The 17,194-nt window shown below is 37.6% G+C and overlaps 1 long non-coding RNA gene across 4 annotated transcripts in view; it reads left to right on the forward strand.

Moving 5' to 3' along the window:
• Positions 1 to 419: 419 nt before the first annotated feature.
• Positions 420 to 17,194, forward strand: part of LOC107967205 (uncharacterized) — a 609,392-nt gene continuing 592,617 nt past the window's right edge. For all 4 annotated transcript variants that reach the window (XR_010147667.1, XR_010147666.1, XR_001707532.3 and 1 more), the window contains exon 1: positions 420 to 706. This is a non-coding gene — a long non-coding RNA (uncharacterized LOC107967205). The remainder of the gene's footprint in view (positions 707 to 17,194) is intronic.

The following is a 17,194-nucleotide window of genomic DNA, read 5'->3' on the forward strand; positions in this document are numbered from 1 at the left end:
TGTCTACCAAATTGGCTTATAAGTAAAACAGCACTCATAAATTAAGTAAATAAGTCTAAACAATTTTCAGGTTCACATGGCCTAAGTATAACTGTAGTAAACAAGCTAGCTTTAAAAGTATTGGTAGAATAAAAATAGAAAGGCCTTCAGGATTGTCAGCATACATTTTGTCTTGGTAGGAGAGTGCTGGGAAGGGAAGAACATGGTCCCTTTAAATGATATGGAAACGGGGAAGGGAAGTGCTGGGTAGAGAAAGGTGGGTTCCTGGCTCGGGCTTCACCCCGACGGACCTAGGTGAGGACAGGTATTTCCTGCCCAAATGTTGCATTTCCCAAGACCACCCTGGCCTGCCACGCCCCCATCTTGGGCCTATAAAAACCCGAGGCCCCCCCCCCCCCCCGCCCTCCCCCCGCCAACCCCTACCCCCAGCAGGTAGACACAAAAAGCGGCTGAGCATTGTGAGGAACACGTCGGCAGAGGAAGATACAAGCCACTGGTCATCGAGGGCACACTGGCAGAAGAGCACGCCAACAGGCACTAGCAGGTCGACAGGCCAGGCCGTAGACTGGTGGAATGACGCGAAGTTTTCCAGGGGAAAACCATCTCCCTTCTGGCTCCCCCATCTGCTAAGAGTTACTTCTACTCAATAAGACCTTGTACTCATTCTCTAAGCCCGTGTGTGCTCCAATTCTCCTGGTACACCAAGGTAAGAAACCCTGGGATACAGAAATCCCTCTGTCCTTGTGATAAGGAAGGGGGTCTAATTGAGCTGGTTAACACAAGCCACCTGTAGACGGCAAACTCAAAAGAGCACCCTGTAACACATGCCTACTGGTGCTTCAGCTGTAAACATTTACCCCTAGACATTGCCGTGGAGGGGGAGGGGGAATCTGTATGCTTCCCTAGAGGTTTGAGGAGCGGGGCACTGAGGAAGTGAGCCACAGCGCCATTGCACGCCCTGTGAGGGGGACAAGGGAACCTTTCAGCTTCAGTTTGTATTTTTTGTCTATCTTTGTTAGGTATGTTTAAGTGCCAGTGTTAAAGCTGGGAGCTGTTTGGGGCGAGCCTGCTTCCCATTCTATTCAAAGTCTCACTGAGATAAATGCATATCTGATTGCTTCCTTTGGAAAGGTTAATCAGAAACTCAAAAGAATGTAACCATTTGTCTCCCACGTGTGATCCGAAGCCCCCAACCCCCCTCCTCACCTCAAGTTGTCCCTCCTTTCCAGACTAAACCAGTGATCATTTTACATATGTTGATTGATGTCTTATGTCTCCCTTGTTAAAAGTTAAGTGAATGGGATAAATGTTTTAGGTAAACTTTTGTGTAAATTAAAATCTTAGTTATTTTTGATACTTATTTAATATCTGGGTAATTTCCAATTAAGAAAGGGTTGTGATAGGGGAAATATGTTTTGAAAATTGTGGAATCATTCTTATCTATAAATAACCATATCTGATAGTTCAGGATTTCTTGCTTTTTAGGATCTCACGAAAGTTTTAAGTTACTACAGATAAAATTATAGTTAACATGTAATTCTGCATACAAAATGTGCCACAAAGGGTTAGTTTTGAGTGGAAAAAAATAACTGTATAATTCAAAAGTTATCTAAAAGTTCAAATTACAGATTTGAAAAGGTCATTATGAAACAGTGTAGTAAGGAGTCATTAAGCAGGGGAGAAAGATGTGGAAAAAGTTTAATAAAATATTCTTTAAAATCTGATAAGAATTGGAAATAATTGGCTAATTAACATTTTCATAGTTAAAGCTCTTAATACTGATTAAAGTAACAACTATTGTAAAAATGCATCAGCTGTTTGGCAATTCTCTTTGCAATATAGTTAGGCATAAAGCTGGATTTAGTGTGGAGCCAAATTTCACATACATGGCTTGCATTGCTTCACACTATGTTTACTGTTTTGAGTGGATAGTGCTAAAGTATTTATTAGTCATGTGCCCTAAGGTGAATTTCTTGATTGTACGGAATGTATAATGATATTGGTGAACTTGAGGATATTGAATTGTGTATCAGGAATAAAATATTTAATATGTGGGGTTTTGGGGGCCCTAGATAACACTGTAGCTTCCAGGGTAAATTGAGCAGAAAAATTTAGGGTTGGTTTCCTGTTTATCTGTTTTTGTTTCTAGTTTTCATTACTTCAACGTTTATTCCCCTCTGGCTTTGCTTGTGTATCCATATATAAAAAACCATGATGCTTTTTAGTTTCTAGTAGAAGGCTTTTATTTGGTTCTGTGAATAGTTATTTTGTTTCCTATGCATTTCTAGCAAGTCATCATTCATTCCATTTATCTGGAACTCCTAAGCTACCTTTGTTGGGCTTCAGGAATTAATGAACACACCAGCTTTTTATCCTTAAACTAACTTTTTGGACTTGAGGCTTCCTGATGTTTTAAAGGTGTTGAGTATACTCTTACAAATAGAACTTAAGACGTATTTCTGCTTAATTTCTCCAAAATTTGTAATATATCCTCGAATATTCTTAATTCATGGTAATATGTTTGTTTGCATACAGTCAAGCATGGTTGCCAGGGCTGCTCAGGGAGAGAGAACCCAGAAACCTGGCATGCCAGCAAAAGGATATGAATTTTTTACCAGTGTCTGGCCTCTTTGTGTAAACTGGTTAATCAAACATTTTGTCAGAAAAGTAGAATGTGTAATATGTTTTAGTTCACGTGACTTTAGCAGTCTTTGGGAAATAGAGACAGTTTTAAAGATTATTGGTAAAATACAATTGTCTTCAAAATGTAAATATGTGTTCTAAATTATGTTCAAATATTAGGTTTGCTAAATACCTTAAGGTCATAAACTGCTTCTTTTGCTTTTGTGAATTGTTTAACTTGCCTGCCTTTCAGCTAGGTAACGGCTGGGGCCATGTGGAGTTGGCTAGGCCCTAGCTATGCTGGAAACAGTCAAACCTTATGGAAACATAACTTACCAGGTTTTATGTTAAAGTTAAAATTGCTAAGATTGTAATGGTAACATGCAATTAAGACTATTAGAAACAGTTTTACATTCAAGGTGTGTAAAAACAGTAGAATGCATTTTTTAATTTTTTTAAAAGATTATAAAAGGTTTTTGCTTTAACATTTCTGAGTCATTTTGGCAAAGTAATTTATGGTAATCTGAAATTCCAAAATCAAACTTCACTTCAAAATTGTCTTTCCTAATGCCTGTGTTTCTTGATGGATCAGAGGGCCCCTGAAAACATCCAGAAAAGAGGTAAACAGGATTATTTGACATTTTTAGGCATATGAGATGGCCAAAATGATGTTCAATCTTCTTTAGGTAATATTTTCATGAATAATACTAATATATATTCCAAAATTGTATGGGATTTCTAAAATTCCAATGTCTAAGTATATGCTAACAATCACAATTACCTAATTTTGTGATTTATTAGCAATTACCTAATTTATTATTAAATTATTAATTTAATAATTTAATTGGTATTACCTAATTAATAATTAATACCAATTAATAATTTAATTGGTATTATTAAATACCAATTTATTACACAATTACCTAATTCTGTAATCTAATTCTGTGGTTTATTACCGTAAACCACAGAAATAACCCAATTTACTTGTATAAAGATACCCAAGTAAAACAAAAAAGGAATTAAATATCAAGAAAATACTTTTTTTAAATTATTATAGTTTAAGTGCTGGGATACATGTGCAGAATGTGCAGGTTTGTTACATAGGTGTACACGTGCTGTGGTGGTTTGCTGCACCTATTGACCCGTCATCTACATTAGGTATTTCTCCTAATGCTATCCCTCCCCTAGCCCCCCACCTCACAACAGGCCCTGGTGTGTGATGTTCCCCTCCCTGTGTCCATGTGTTCTCATTATTCAACTCTCACTTATGAGTGAGAACATGTGGTGTTTGGTTTTCTGTTCTTGTGTTAGTTTGCTGAGAATGATGGTTTCCAGCTTCATCCATGTCCCTGCAAAGGACATGAACTCATCCTTTTTTATGGCTGCATAGTATTCCATGGTGTATATTTGCCACACATTCTTTATCCAGTCTATTATTGATGGGCATTTGGGTTGGTTCTAAGTCTTTGCTATTGTGAACAGTGCCACAATAAACATAAATGTGCATGTGTCTTTATAGTAGAATGATTTATAATCCTTTGGGTATATACCCAGTAATGGGAATGCTGGGTCAAATGGTATTTCTGGTTCTAGATCTTTGAGGACTTGCCACACTGTCTTCCACAATGGTTGAACTAATTTACACTCCCACCAACAGTGTAAAAGCATTCCTATTTCTCTACATCCTCTCCAGCATCTGTTGTTTCCTGACTTTTTAATGATCGCCATTCTAACTGGTTTGAGTTGGTATCTCATTGTGGTTTTGATTTGCATTTCTCTAATGACCAGTGATGAGCTTTTTTCTTTTCATTTTTGTTGGCTGCATAAATATCCTTTTTTGAGAAATGTCTGTTCATATTCTTTGCCCCCTTTTTGATGGGTTTTTTTGTTTTTTTTTTTTCTTGTAAATTTGTTGTAGTTTTTTGTAGATTCTGGATATTAGCCCTTTGTCAGATGGATAGATTGCAAAAATTTTCTCCCATTCTGTAGGTTGCCTGTTCACTCTGATGATAGTTTCTTTTACTGTGTAGAAGCTCTTTAGTTTAATCAGATCCCATTTGTCTATTTTGGCTTTTGTTGCCATTGCTTTTGGTGTTTTAATCATGAAGTCTTTGCCTATGCCTATGTCCTGAATGGTATTGCCTAGGTTTTCTTCTAGTGTTTTTATGCTTTTAGGTCTTATGTGAGAGTCTTTAATCCATCTTCATTAATTTTTGTGTAAGGTGTAAGGAAGGTGTCCAGTTTCAATTTTCTGCATATGGCTAGCCAGTTTTCCCAACACCATTTATTAAATAGGTAATTCCCCATTTCTTGTTTTAGTCAGGTTTGTCAAAGATCAGATGGTTGTAGATGTGTGGTGGTATTTCTGAGGCCTCTGCTCCCCAATCTAGCAAGACAGGCCAACATTCAAATTCGGGAAATACAGAGAATACCACAAAGATATTCTTTGAGAAGAGGAACTCCAAGACACATAATCGTCAGATTTACCAAGGTTGAAATGAAGAAAAAAATGTTAAGGGCAGCCAGAGAGAAAGGTCAGGTTACCCACAAAGGGAAGGCCATCAGACTACCAGTGGATCTCTCTGCAGAAACCCTACAAGCCACAAGAAAGTGGGGGCCAATATTCAACATTTTTAAAGAGAAGAATTTTCAACCCAGAATTTCATATCCAGCAAACTAAGCTTCATAAGTGAAGGAGAAATAAAATCCTTTACAGACAAGCAAATGCTCAGACATTTTGTCACCACCAGGCCAGCCTTACAAGAGCTCCTGAAGGAAGCACTAAACATGGAAAGGAACAACTGGTATTAGCAACTGCAAAAACATACCAAATTGAAAAGACCATAGACACTATGAAGAAACTGCATCAACTAATAGGCAAAATAACCAGCCAGCATCATAATGACAGGATCAAATGCACACATAACAATATTAACCTTAAATGTAAATGGACTAAATTCCCTAATTAAAAGACACAGACTGGCAAATTAGATAAAGAATCAAGACCCATCAGTGTGCTGTATTCAGGAGACCCATCTCACGTGCAAAGACACACATAGGCTCAAAATAAAGGGATGGAGGAATATTTCCCAAGCAAATGTAAAGCAAAAAAAAAAAAAAAAAAAAAAAAAAAAAAAAAAGCAGGGGTTATAATACTCATCTTTGATAAAACAGTCTTGAAAGCAACAAAAATCAAGAGACAAAGAAGGGCATTGCATAATGGTGAAGGGATCAATGTAACAAGAACTAACTATCCTAAATATATATGAACCCAATACAGGAGCACCCAGATTAATAAAGCAAGTTCTTAGAGACCTACAAAGAGACTTAGACTCCCACACAATAGTGGGAGACTTTAATACCTCACTGTCAATATTAGATTGAGACCGAAAATTAACAAGGATATTCAGGACTTGAACTGAGCTCTGGACCAAGCAGACCTAATAGACATCTACAGAACTCTCCACCCCAAATCAAAAGAATCTACATCCTTCTCAGCACCACATTGCACTTATTCTAAAATTGACCATATAATTGGAAGAATAAATTACCTTCATGTTAAACCAGCTAGTACTGAAATTGTTTAAAATAGTTTATAACCAATGCTAGATCCTATATTCCTAGAAAAATAATGAAAGCTTCAGGTACATTTGGTCACCTGGTGGGCCATTTGAACATTTTATAAAGAGATTTTGTTCAACTGTTATTTTCAATGCATGATTTCTAGTTGTATGAATGTTTTCCCTTGTAAGAGAGCTGATGTTGTAACAGTAGATTATTATGCTACAATTTATTTTCACCAGGTAAAGAAAGGTTTTTAAGGTTTGAATCTTCTGGAAACATCAGTGAAAGACTGTCCTTGCCATCCACACTGCAACAAAACTTTGGGACTTTGGGCTTTGGGTTTATGGCCTCGCAAATGAGAAGGGTCCCTCCACACTTCTGTTACTGTGTACCCCTTGTAACCCTTGAGGTAAAGTAACCAGGAGAATTTCTCCCAAGAGGAAGATGGTATCCTTGATGTAAACAGCTTTTCCCAAGTTCACAGATTAAAACTTCTACTGTCATGAAACTTTTATCTTTGAATGTTTTTTTTTTCTCACTATGCCTCTAAGAACAATAGAAGTGGAAAGAGGTCTGTTATGTGCAATAATGGGGTGTACTTTTATTTGTGAAGGAGTTTGCAGCCAACCTTACACGTGGATAACCTGATACTTTGATAGACAAAAGATGAAGACCCAATGTAGGTAAGAAACTTTAAGGGTACATGTGTTGCCTCATAATCATTCAAAACAAAACATTGGTTCACCCCTCTTAACCCACATCATGGGTAAAAGAGAACATTGCCAGAAGGCCTTCACTCTTCTAAAAGGGCATCATTTTTTGTGGTCCTTTTTCCATGGTTTAAAGTAAAAGAAGCAATGATTAGAAACTTATCCCTCATCATAAACTGTATAGAAAATTCTGTAAAGGCTACCGTTACACAATAGACTTCAAATTATCTTGTGAAAGTTATGATAGAATTGGATAAACAGAAGTACCTGTGCAGCTGCTAGCACTTGTGGCCTATGAAGAAATCCATCAAATGTAGATTATAGAAATTTAGGGATAGAGGATTAACAAAGAGATTGCTTAGTTAAGTGGGTAAAGTCTTTAGCTCATTCTTTGATCTACTTGATTTTAGGAGGTTTGGCCTGGGTGGGGGGTACCTTGGGTAAGGGGCATATTCCAAACTCGGTATTATCCTCCCAATAAACATAATAGTCTCCCTGGTGCACTGTATTCTGTCAAAGGTTTTAAATGCTTGCATGCACCATCTCTAGAACATCGTATATTCTCTTCAACTGGAAGAGAAGAAATCATTGGGAAAAAAAAGGATTGGCTACGTTAATCAAGAGCACCTGAGCATAAAGCCAATATTTTAGGTAAAAATAGGATTCTTAATTTCTGGAAAACTGACTTCCTTCTGGCTTATACTTTAGGCCTGGGAGGCAGCAACGTCTTGACAGAAATGGCAAAATCTTACTAAAGATAACAGGAGCTGAAAGAAATGTGCAACCGTGAGGGCACCATAACCTATAAATGATGTGCTGAAACCCAAAATGATGGTAACTGAGAGTGGCACTAAGGGCCTAAATCTTGGTTACACTCTCACCTAAGTGAGAGCCTGAACAAAAAGGAAAATTTTTTTAAAACAAAATTATGAGAGGACATTGTTTTAGACTAGGCTCATGCACTAGTGCCCAACAAAGCAAACCAAACCAAAATGGAGTTGCTCATGCTAAGACTTTAGGGGAGCACATAGCTTCTAGAACACATTGGGTTTTGTTTTTTTCTCCTGTAAATCTTTAACATTTCTGATAGCATAGGTATTAGTATGTGGATCTATTTCCATGGGAGACACCATTCAGCCGGCCTACAGTCTCACTCTCATATGGGACCATGAAGACCTTGCTAACTATTTACCGAGCTCCAACAAAGATCAGACTGCTCTTCAGTACAACATTCTGGGCAGCCACTATCAATTGGCTTTGAAGGTGAAATCAGTTCCCTATCCATAGGATGATGTAGGTTAAAGCAAACTAAATGTGGCCAGAGAAGGACTCTTCTATATTTGAGTCCTCGTGGATGAACTGTAACCTAGCTTAATAGACAAAATTGAAAACCTAACTTAATAGTATGTACCCATAATAATAGCTGAGTGTTGGCCAATCCCAGCAGCCATATTTCAACCACTCATAGACTGCTGAGTATTCAAACTGGATTCAAATAAGGCATAGGTGGAGCTGTAACCAATCTTGCTGTTTCTGTACTTCACTTCCAATTCCTGTACATCACTTTAACTTTTTTGTCTATGAATTTGTTCTGACCAGGAGGCACCCCTGAAGTCTCTGTGAATCTACTGTGATTCCAGGGGTTGCCCAGTTCGTGAATTGTTTATTGCTCAATTAAACTCTTTTAAACTCTGAAGTTTTTATTTTATCAGATGGTAGCAGAAGTGGGATCTGAAGTGGAGCTTCTAGCAACCCCCAGGAGCACTGAATGAATATACAAGGTGCCCGCAGGACCCACTTGTGTCCATTGATTTCTCAGAGCGGCTGGGGATCATGGGTAAGCTCCCTCTCAGATTGCAGAGCTCCACGGATTTGTCTTTTGAGCTCTGAGTTTATTTGAGCAAGTTTCTGATCCAAACTGGGTTTGGAGTTGCAACAGAAACTAGACTGGGTCCAGGAATGAATTTGATCCAGGAATGAACTGGCTTGGATCCAGTTAGAGGCCTCCTACATCTGACTGGGTCAGGAAGGAACTGGTAGTAAGCAGTAATATTGCAGGGGTTATAACATTTGCCTTTTGAAAATTCACAGGGATTTTTTGTGTTCTACCCCTTTGATTTTTCTTGCATGCTTAGGAAAAAAAAAAAATCATTGGCGACCAGGCGCGGTGGCTCATGCCTGTAATCCCAGCACTCTGGGAGGCCGAGGCGGGTGGATCACGAGATCAGGAGATCAAGGCCATCCTGGCTAACATAGTGAAACCCCATCTCTACTAAAAAAAAAAAAACAAAAAACAAAAAACAAAAACAGCAACACAAAATTAGCCGGATGTGGTGGTGGGCACCTGTAGTCCCAGCTACTCGGGAGGCTGAGGCAGGAGAATGGCATGAACCCTGGGAAGCGGAGCTTGCAGTGAGCCGAGATTGCGCCACTGCACTCTAGCTTGGGTGACAGAGCGAGACTACGTCTCAAAAAAAAAAATTGGCTACGTTAATCAAGAGCACCTGAGCATAAAGCCAATATTTTAGATAAAAATAGGATTCTTAATTTCTGGAAAACTGAGTTCCTTCTGGCTTATACTTTAGGCCTGGGAGACAGCAATGTCTTGACAGAAATGGCAAAATCTTACTAAAGATAACTTACAGTGAAGTGCTCTGAATGAACAACAATGCATTGAAGTACATTTAAAAATGAGGGCTCTTGGTAAGATCCCTGTTGGCTAACAACAGGTTTGGCACTACAGGATGTCAACTACTATTCTCTTTGGAATGATGTGCCTTGTACTCATTGCTGACAACTGTGGGTGACAGGATTGGCATATGCAGGATCGTGGGACATGGGGAAATTTTTCTTCCTCCAAAAGGGAAAACTTGAGAGCTGATGGGACTGTTGGGGAAAAAAAAAAATCCCTTCACAACAACAGCAGCAGCAGCCGCCTGAACTTTTCAGTGTCGCTGCAATGGTTGGGTCTTTCACCGGCCTCCCTGAGCATTTCACCTAAACATGGTCTTAGGATCCCCATGAGGTTGCTGCTCAAGAGAGCCCAGCAAGCTGGCCAATAACAAACTTTTCTATATGTCCCTGAAACAAACAAAACTTGATGGTGTCTCCATCTTGTCTTATATTCTTGGAGCTTAACCTTGTAACCTCTTGACAGTACTTTCTCTTGGCCTCTGCCTCTCAGGGAACAGGAATTTTAAGGTTTATGTCACGGTTAGTTCTAAAAATTATCTCGAGTAGTTAAAAGCCTCTGCAAGCTCAAAATTAACTACTCTAGAGTCCTTCTGGGAAGGCCAATAGAGACTGCTCTGTGCAGTAGGTCAGTAGATTAGGTCTTGGCCTTTTACACTGGCTGTCTGGGTTCAATTCCCTGCTTAGGAAGTAAGCTCCTTCTGGTTTAATATCTGTATAACGTTGTGTGGTCTCTTTTCCTCCATGGACTGTCTTAAATTTTTATTTCTCTGAGCACCTGGGGTGTTACCTTTGGTAAAGTTCAAAAGCTAGAAATATCTGCCATTTGGCCTGCTTAAAATTGGGTAATAAGAAATTTTAAAAGGACTCTATTAGAGTGCCATGGTTAAAATTCAGCTTAATTAAAAGCAGATATTCAAGCTCTAACAGCACTCGTTGGAGAAAACCAGGCACCAGGAATCCCTTTCCTGGCCCTATTCTTCCAAGGGCTCCACCCTAAAGCCAATAAGCAATTTAAGAAATTTAAAAACTGGCAAATGAAAAATCTTAACTACTGTAGTAATCTGTCTGTGTAATTATATATGTGTTATATGTAATGTTTATCTAAAAGAGCTCTAATTAAAGATAAGCACTTAAATATTTGAAAGCAAAATAAAAACTGTAATGCCTTTCAGTTCATGTAACTTTAGTAATCTTTGGGAAATAAAAACAGCTCTAAAGATTATTAATAAAATACATTTTGTCTAAATTATGCAGGTCAGATATTAGGTTTGCTAAATGCTTTAAAGTCAAACTGCTTTGCCTTTTGAAAATTGTTGAATTTATTTTGAAAACATTAAATTCTAAATAAGGCCTGGGGATATATGGAATTAGCCATGCCCCCAGCTATGCAAAGAAGTTTATAAAGGGAAGAGATTTTGGCCAGGCATGGTGGCTCATGCCTGTAATGCCAGCACTTTGGGAGACCAAGGTTGGTGGATCACTTGAGGTTGGGAGTTCGAGACCAGCCTGACTAACAAGGTGAAACCTCATCTCTACTAAAAATACAAAAATTAGCCAGGTGTGGTGGCAGGCACCTGTAGTCCCAACTACTCGGGAGGCCGAGACAGGAGAATTTCTTGAACCCAAGAGGTGGAGGTTGCAGTGAGCTGTGATCACACCACTGCACTGCAGCCTGGGTAATGGAGTGAGACTCCATCTCAAAAAAATAAAAATAAAAAAGATTTTATATAAGAATATTGTATGGAAAATTTTTGTCTTGAAGTAAAGTGGCTTGTTTAAAAAGAGTGATGTTTAAGGCAAGTCAGAAAGTCTAAACGTGTCATACATGGTCTGTGTAAGTTGTGAAAGAATTTATGAAAAGAAATTTACGCCAGAAATTTTGTACAATTTAAACATGATTGGGCCTCCTAAATGCATCATAAAATGCCATATGACTCTTAATTGTAGAGCTTGCCTGACTTATAGCTAGATAAAGCCTGGGACACAGGGAGTTAGACACTGGAAAGACTCAGACCTTATCTGCATTTCTGTCTGGGTCCTAGGCTCCAAACCTAGTACATAATTAAAATTCCTTACTTACCAAGGTTTTCACCAAAAGTAAGTCTCTAAGAGTAACATTGTAATATGTAATTAAGACTACTGAAAAAGTTTTCATGCAAGGTGTGTTAAGGAGAATAAAATGTGTTTCTGTAAGATATTATAAGAAAGTACTAGAACATAAATTTTACCTAGGTTAGAGGGTTAAAGCGTTGTTTAAAATTAAAGTTAAAGGTTTGAACAAGTTGTGAAAGGTTTATAAAAATTACAAGAATCTATGTGTGAACATATTGGCTAAAGTTAAAATGGCATTATTCCGTTTTTTTTTTTTTCCCATAAATTGGACATTGGAATAGAAGCACAACAGTTTTCTTAACTTTTTTCTACTCTGAGGAAAAAAATGTAAATTATTATAAAAGTTTTATAAAAGTCTTATGTTATGGTCAAACTAATTAAAACTGAATTGTTTTATAAAATGTTATTAAAAACTAGCTTTAACATTAAAAATAGACTAATGGAAACATAAAACTTGATTTTCTCTTAAGAAGGTTCTGCATTCCATGACTCGTCATAGAAAAGATAAAATAATCCAAATTGAATATATTGATGTGGTAGCTTATAAATTGTGAAAATAGTTTAAAACCAATGTTTGGTTCCATATTCCTGGGAAGACAATCAAAGCTTCAGGTACATTTGGCTACCTGATGGGCCGTTTAAATATTTATAAGAAGATTTCATTCAATTGTCACTTTCAGTGCCTGTTTTCTGGTTGTATAAAAGCTTTCCCATGCAAGAGGGCTGATGTTATAACAGTAGATTATTATGCTACAGTGTAATTTCATCAGGTAAAGAAAGCTTTTTATGGTTCACTGAGGACAATTCCTTCACAATCTGGAACCTGAAGATTGGATCTTAGAACATCAGAGAAATACCATCCTTGCCATCCACACTGCAGCAAAACTTCGGAGCATTCGACCTTGGGTTTATAATCTCACAACTGAGAAGGATCCCTCCATACTCTTGGAACTGTACACCCATTGGAACATTTAAGTTAAAATTGACTAGGAAGGTTTCTCCTCAGAAGATGGCATCCTTGATGTGAACAGCTGTTCCCCAGATCATGGAACAAAACTTCTATTATGAGACTCTTATCTTCGAATATTTTTTCCTTGTTTATGTCTCTATGAACAATAGAGATGAACAGGGGATCTACTATGTGCACTTTTATGGGGTATACTTTTATTTACAAGATTTTGCAGCCAGCCTTATATATGAATAACCTTATAATTTAATAGATAACAGATGAAGGCCCATTGTGGGTGAGAAATTTTAGTGGTACATATGTTGCCTCATAATCAGTTAAAACTCCTCTTAACCCACATCATGGATTAAAGAGAACATTGCCAGGAGGCCTTCACTTTTTCATAAGGACATCATTTGTTAGGTCCTTTTTCCATGGTTTAGAATAAAAAAGACAATAATTAGAAATGTCTCCCTCATAATAGTCTCTGCAGCAAATTCTACTTTAAAAGCTATCATTACACAACAGACTTTAAATTCTCTTGTGAAAGTTATTCTAAATGATAGAACTGGCTAAACAGAAAAGTGCCTGTGCAGCTGCTGACACTTGTGGTCTATGGAGAAATATATCAAATGTAGATTACAAGAATTCAGTTGTAGGGGATTAATGAAAAGACCACTTAGTCAAGTGAGTAAACTCTTCATTTAGCTCATTCTTTAATCTATTTAATGTTAGGTGGTTTGGTTTATGGGGACCCTGGGTAAGGAGCATATTCCAAACTCTTGGTGTTAACCTCCCGGTAGTCATAATAGTCTTCCTGGTGCATTGTATTCTCTCAAAGGTTTTAAATGTTTGCACGCAGCCATGTCTAGAAGTCAAATGGCCTCTCTTCAACTGGAATGACAAAAGCTGAAAGAAATGTGTGACCATGAGGACAAAATAACCTATGAATGACATGCTGAGATCAGAAACCCAAATGATGGTAACTGAGAGTGAGGTCCGAAGTTTTGGTCACACTTCACCTAAGTGAAAACCTGGCCAAAAGGGAAATTTTTTTAAACAAAATTATAGGAGGCCATTATATTGGACTGAGTTCGTGCAGTAGGCCATAACAAACCAAACCAAACTAAAATGGAGTCATTTGTGCTAAATGTAACATAATCAAACTTAGGCTTCAAGAAGACGTATAGATCCTAGAACAGACCAGGTTTTGTTTTTCTCCCGTAAACAGGATGTTCTGGCATAAGGAGGTACCTTCTACTCAGTCCTTATTCTCTTTTTGAAAAACACATTGTTCTGTTTCCCAGCGGGTTTCAAAACCGTATGAGTACATTTATGACTGTGGTAGTAATATAAATGACTAATGTTTTAGTCAATCTCTCAAAATTGAGAAAATGACCAAAAGGGGGGAATTGTTGAAGCAAACTAAATATGGAGGACTCTGCACTTCTGTATTTGAGTCCTTGTGGATGAACTGCAACCAAGCTTAATAGACAAAACTGAAAACCTAACTTGATAGTATGCACCCATAACAATAGCTGAGTGTGGGCCAATCCCAGTGGCTGTACTTCAACCACTCATAGATTGCTGAGTGTTCAAACTGCATTTAAATAAGGCAAACGCGGAGCTCTTAGTAGTCTCGCTGTTTCTGTATCTCACTTCTGATTCCTGTACTTACTTTAATTTTTGTGTCCATGAATTTCTTCTGACCATGAGGCACCCCTGGAGCCTCTGTCAATCTGCTGTGAGAGCTGCCTGATTCACAAATTGTTCATTGCTCATTTAAACTCCTTTAAATTCGGCTGAAGTTTTTGTCTTATCATATATAAGGCACCTTTCAACACATACATTTGGTGTCTGCTAATCTGTTAAAACTGACAGCCAAGGCCAGGTTTATGTCTAGTAAATAGGACAGGTTGAAGGGCATTACTTCTCTTGAATATTGGTGGTGTGATGAAAATGGTGTAAAGATTTAATCATCATTGAAGAAAAAATATTTTTTGCATGTTTCTAGAAAGCTGCTTCCCTGATTTGCTTAAAGAAGAATAGTGTTTTTTTCCCAGCGCATTCTCGCTGCTTATTCTTTGTTTTCAGGCTATCAGAATCTTAAAACCTGCCCACAATTATATTTACTATATTTATAATCTGGACATTTCCATAAAAACAGAATTAAAAGCTATAGGAGAACAGACCTTGTAAATGAAAAATATTTTATACAGTTTCCTTGGGCTCTCATTTACATAATATTTATTTTAGCCTCCTCACTTACTGATGTGGTATTTTAGTTTCCTATTTCTAGTTTTAAAAAATTTTCATTGACTATCTTTTGATACTAGATACATTGTTGTGGTGGGGTGTATGTAGTATGACAGATTTAGTTCAAATTTTGACTGTGCCATTTAAAGAGTAAATGAGCAAATGGGAACTATCAATACCTGCTCTGTCAGGTGTAGTGAGAGCTAGAGGGGGACATAAACAGACCCCCCCAATACAACTTGTTGCATGAATATGCAGACATTCTCTAGGAGCTTTAGAGGTAGATGAAAGATAAAAAATTTCCTTTGATTTAGCAGGGCTAAGTGTTTTGAAACTAGAAACATTTGCATTTGAATGTAGTGACAGAAAATTAATATAGGGTAAAACCTTACCATCAGCCAAAAGCTTTTTGAGCACCTCAGCTGGCAAGGCTGTGCCCTATGATTATACAGTGACATCACTTGGGAAGAATAGTTCCGAGGATAATTGTATTCCATGGTGAGATATTTTTGGAAACAAACTGTAGGAAATAATTTAGTTAAAATGGCTTTGTTTCTATAGGAATCTCCTGGGTAATAATATAGTTTTGCTCTGTGAGTAAATGGTTGGCACGCTGATTTTTGTTAAAGCATTACTATTCACATGTTGATTGGCTTAGAACTAGAATGCTTATGCATTTTAGATGACCAGAAAGTCTTAATACCTCTGTACAAATCTGTGCATCTTAAAAAGACAATGATCTTTGAATATAGCTTTGTTTCTGATTCATTCATTGCTTTACATTACCTCACCCCTAAGTTTCATATTGTATCATGTTATTTATATTCCCATTTTAATATTCATTTGTTGTGTTGTGTTTATGTGTTGGAAGGAAGGAAGCTCAGAAAGAGCAGAGCTGCCATCTCCATTTTATTAAGTCTCTGCACAAGGACTATTTGAAATCTATGGGGACATGTATGAGGTACCAACTGCTAACATGAGCACATTGCTGTGCTCCACAAATGGGAGACAAAAACTGGCTGTGCCCATGAAGAAGTGCAGATTGATGTTTAAAAAGACCATGGGCTTTGAAGGCAACAGACCTGGATTCAAACCTTAGCTCCACCACTTAAGCTGCTTTCCAACCTTGAGCAAAGCATTTAATGTCCAAGTCTCATTTTTTTCTTTATCTTTAAAATGGTTTTCTTTATCTTTAAAATGATCACAATAATATATATTTACAGAGTTATTTTGGAAGAAGCCAAGTGAAAAATTAAAAAAAAAAAACAGCACTACACATATTCCTTCAACCAAACCAAACCAACCGATCCTATGTGGATACTCAGAACTTGCTACTTACTTCTCAGTGATTATTAGAAAATTTTTGAACCAATTTTGTGTTTCCTTCCATAATAGAAAAAAAAATCCACACAAGAACTAATCATTTGATCTGACATCAAGATTAGTTTGTATTATTTTTCAGTAGAGCATCATGCTTTCTTAAATACCTGCTCTGCTTGTAGCTTGGTTCAGTTTGCCTTAGAGGAGTTGTTTGAATAATCTTATATGTAAGTGATATATTAACTACGTTTTAGCTATATGATGGAATTATTCATTCACTGCATATCAAAATATTTATTGGGTGAATAGAATTGTTGAAACAGACCTTGAGTGATTCTAAAGCAGGTAGACTAACACAATTTTATTCTGCTATTTTCAAACTCCTTTGTTCTTTGATTCATTCAGGCCCATTTGTTTAAACTGACTCATTCACTTAGTATTTATTGCATGCTGTGCTCGGTGGCTCATGCCTGTAGTCCCAGCTGAGGACTTTCAGAGGCCAAGGCGGGGGTGCATCACCTGAGGTCAGGAGTTCAAGACCAGCCTGGCCAACATGGCAAAACCCTGTCTGTACTAAAAATACAAAAATTAGCTGGGCATGGTGGCAGGTGCCTGTAACCTCATCTATTTGGGAGGCTGAGGCAGGAGAATCACTTGCACTGGGGAAGGTGGAGGTTGCAGTCAGCTGAGATTGCACCATTGCACTCCAGCCTGGGCGACAAGAGCGAAACTTTGTCTTAAAAAAAAAAAATCTATTGTAACCCACAGTGTGCTAATCGCTGGCTAAAGTGGTGATGAAGACTGTTCTGCTCTCAAATTGCTTATAGATATGAGGAGATTGGATAAGAAAATAGAAAATTGGATAGATATCTGAAAAAGATATATATAATTCAATTTATTTTATTTTAATGTCCTACCCATTTTGAGGAGGATTTGAGGTAGCTTGCAGAAACTAAGAAAGCAAATAGAA

This window comes from Pan troglodytes, chromosome 9, assembly GCF_028858775.2.
Source record: "Pan troglodytes isolate AG18354 chromosome 9, NHGRI_mPanTro3-v2.0_pri, whole genome shotgun sequence".
Taxonomy (NCBI): Eukaryota; Metazoa; Chordata; class Mammalia; order Primates; family Hominidae; genus Pan; species Pan troglodytes.